Consider the following 4,209-nt stretch of genomic DNA (forward strand, 5'->3'; position numbering starts at 1 on the left):
GTCTCTTCAATAAATGGTGCTGGGAAAACTGGAAAGCTACCTGCAAAAGAATGAAACTAGACTGTTGTCTATCACCACACACCAAAGTTAACTTAAAATGGGTTAATGGATAAAACCTGAAACAATAAAACGCATAGAAGAAAATATAGGAATTTAACTCAAGGACCTTGGGCTTAAAGAGGATTTTATGAATTTGACCTCAAAAGCAAGGGAAGCAAAAGCTAAAATGAATGGGACTACACCAAACTAAAAAGCTTCTGATCAGCAAAAGAATCATCAACATGATAAAGAGACAACCATCCAGATAGGAAAATATATTTGCAAGCAATGCCTCTGATAAGGGCCTAATATCCAAAATATACAAAGAACTCATACAACTCAATAACAACAATAACAATAACAACAACGACAACAAAACCCACAAATGATCCAATCAAAAAATGGGCAGAAGACCTGAACAGACACTTCTCCCTAGAAAATGGCCAAGAAATATTTGAAAAGATGCTCAATATTGCTAGGTATTAGGGAAATGCAAATCAAAACCATCATCTCACACCTGTTAGAATATCTATAATCAACAGGAATTGTAATAACAAATGTTGGAGAGGATGTGGAGTAAAAGGAACCCTTATACTTTGCTGCTAAGACTGAAAATTGGTACAGCCTTGTAGAAAACAGTATGGGAGTTCCTCAAAAAAAACTAAGAATTGCTCTACCACATGATCCAGCAATCCCCGTAGGAGGCTTGAAAACTCATATTTGAAAAGATATTTGCTTAACGATGTTCATAGCAGTATTATTCACAGTGGCCAAGACATGGAAGCAACCGAGGTGTCCTAGATGATTAGCTAAAGAAGCTGTGGTATATGGAATATTACTTAGCCATCAGAAGAGATGAAATACTGCCATTTGTATCAATATGGATGGACCTCAAGATAATCATGCTAAGTGAAATATGTCAGACAGGAAAAGTCGAAAATCACTTGATATCACTTATATGTGGGATATAAACCTAAAAGCAACAAATGAACAGGAAAGCAAACAGAGACTTATGGACATGGTCTATAGACTAGTGGTTACCAGAGGGTAGGAGGTGGGTGAGGTTGGGGTAGGTAGATAGTTAAAGGGGCTAATAGGAGGGTGAAATGGGTAAAGGGTATCAAATATATGGCAACTGAAGGAAGCTAGACTTTGGCTGGTAAACACACAGTAGAATATACAGATGTGAAATTATAATGTACACCTGAAAATTATGTAATTGTATTAACCAATGTTACCCCAATAATCTTAATACAAAGATATTTAAAAAATATAAAAGTATCCATGTTATATGGATACCAGAAAAGAAACAAGATGTTGAAGAACTATTTCAAAAAATAATGATGGAAACTTCCCTAACCTCTCAAAAGAAATAGACATAAAACCCCAGAAAGCTCAGAGAGTCCCCAAAACCAGTAACCGATAGAGGTCCACACCAAGGTACATCATAATTAAAATGCCGAAGGTTAAAAACAAAGAGAGGTCATTAAAAGTAGCAAGAGAAATATAGTTACTTACTAGGGCACCCATAAGACTGGTAGCTGATTTCTCAAAAGAAACTATGCAGGACAGAAGGGCTTGGCACAAAATCTTCGACATGATGAAAACCCAGGATCTACAACCAAGAATACTTTAGCTAGCAAAGCTATCATTTAGAGTTCAAAGACAAATAAAAGGCTTCCCAGACGTAAATAACTAAAGGAATGTATCACCACCAAGTCAGTATTACAGGAAATATTGGAGGGACTTCTTCAAGAAGAAAAAAAAAGCATGTATCAAAACCAGAATTAAATAATGGTAATAACTACATTTCTATCAACAAGCACCTCAAATGGAAAAGAATTAGGTGCTCCAGCCAAAAGATAGAGTGGCTGAATTGATAAGAAAACAAAATATCTTCATATGCTACCTACAAAAGACTCACTTCAGATTAAAAGACACACATAGACTAAAAGGAAGGAAATGGAAAAAGATATTGCCTTAATGGACCTAGAATTTATTGTGCTGAATGAAATGGGTTGGATATATAAAGACAAATATCACATGAATTCACATACATGTGGAATCTAAAGGTCTAAATCAACAAGAACAACAACAAATGCGGGAATAAACCCATAGATACAGAGAATATTTAGAGGGATACTAGATGGGAGGTTTCGTGGGGAACACATGGGCAAATAGGTTAAGTGATACAAATAGATTGTTGCAGAATAGACATGGAGATGTAGAGTATAGCATGGGGATGGTGGTTAATAATGCAATAAATATATAATGGGGAAGAAGGGTACTAGATTTAGTGGGGTGATTTCTGTGAGTTACGTGGATCTCTGATCACTATCTTATACAACTGAAACTGGTATATTATTGTATGCGTATGCTAGCTATAACTGAAAAAAAATCTCATTGCATTTACAATGTAAATACAAGTAACTAATAGTCAGTTATATTTCAATAAAGATGGGAAAATAAGAATTATGTCCTTTGCACAAAGTGACAATTTGACTTCTTTATTCTCAATTTTGGTGCCTTTTATTTCTTTCTGTTGACTGATTGCTCTAGCTGAGACTTCCAGCACTATGTTGAATAAGAATAATGGGAGAAGATATTCTTGTCTTGTTCCTATAGACAATGAAATTTCAGAAAAATAAATAAAATAATTTCCTTTTGCAATTGCAACGAAGAGAATAAAATACCTAGGAATAAACTTAACAAATGATGTGAAGGTTCTATGCACTGAAAACTATAAGACATTATTAAAAGAAATTGGAAAGACATAAAGAAATGAAAAGCTATTTTTGTTCATGGATTGGAAGAATCAACATAGTTAAAATGGCTGTATTATTGATTTAATGTAATCTCTGTCAAAATTCCAAAGGCCTTAAAAAAATAGAACAAAAAATCATGAGATTTCTGTGGAATCACAAAAGGATTCTAAATAGCCAAAGCAATCTTGAGATAAAAGAGCAAGGCCAGAGGTATCATTCTTCCTCACTTCAAATTATACTGCAAAGTACTAATAATCAAAACAGCACAGTATTGGTAGAAAAACAGATACACAGACCAATGGAACAGAATCGAGAACCCAGAAATAAACGTACAAGTATATGGGTAAATAATTTTTGATGAAGAAACCATACACATATAACAAAGAAAAGAAACCATCTTCAATATACGATGCTGGGAAAATTGGAAAACTGCATGCCGAAAGAATGAAACTAGATTGCTGTCTGTCACCATACACCAAAGTTAACTGAAAATGGATCAAAGACCTAAATATAACACCTGAAACAATAAATTGCATAGAAAAAAACACAGGTACTAAACTTATAGGCCTTGGTTTCAGAGAGGATTTTATGAATTTGACCTCAAAGGCAAGAGAAGTAAAAGCAAAAATAAATGAATGGGACTATATTAAACTAAAAAGCTTCTGCACAGCAAAAGAAAACCATCAACAAAGCAAAGAGGCAACCATCTGAATGGGATAAGTTATTTGCAAACAATACCTCTTATTAGGGGCTAATATTCAAAATATGTAAAGAACTCAGACAATTCAACAACAACAGTAAAAACGATCCAATAAAAAAATGGGTAGAAAACTTTAACAGACACTCCTCTCAGGAAAACATACAAATGGCCAACATACATATGAAAAGATGCTCAGTTTTACTAACTATTAGGGAAGTTTAAATCAAAACCACAAAGATGTACCACCTCACATCTGTTAGAATGGCTATTATCAACAAGACAAATAATAATAAGTGTTGGAGAAGTTGTGGGGGAAATGAAACTTTATACACTGCTGGTGGGAATGTAAATTGGTACAGCCACTATGGAAAACATTATATAGGCTCCTCAAAAAATTAAGAATAAAATTACATGACCCAGCAATCCCTCTTCTTGGTATCTACCTCTAAAATTTGAGAACATTTATTTGTAAAGATATATGTGCCTCGATGTTTATTGCAGCATTATTCACTGTGGTAAAGACATGGAAATAACCGAAGTGTCCTTCAATAGATGATTGGATAAAGAAGAAGTGGTACAGTCTATGGCCATGCTACCTTGAACAAGATCAATCCTGTCTGATCTTGGAAGCTAAGCAGGGTTGGGCTTGGTTAGTACTTGGATGGGAGACCACCAAGGAAGACCAGGTGCTGTAGGAATCAAAAA

The 4,209-nt window shown here is 34.6% G+C and overlaps 1 pseudogene; it reads left to right on the forward strand.

Moving 5' to 3' along the window:
- Positions 1-4,083: 4,083 nt before the first annotated feature.
- On the forward strand, positions 4,084-4,202 carry LOC112477917 (annotated as a pseudogene).
- Positions 4,203-4,209: the final 7 nt, after the last annotated feature.

This window comes from Pteropus alecto, unplaced genomic scaffold, assembly GCF_000325575.1.
Source record: "Pteropus alecto unplaced genomic scaffold, ASM32557v1 scaffold390, whole genome shotgun sequence".
In the NCBI taxonomy this organism is placed as follows: domain Eukaryota; kingdom Metazoa; phylum Chordata; class Mammalia; order Chiroptera; family Pteropodidae; genus Pteropus; species Pteropus alecto.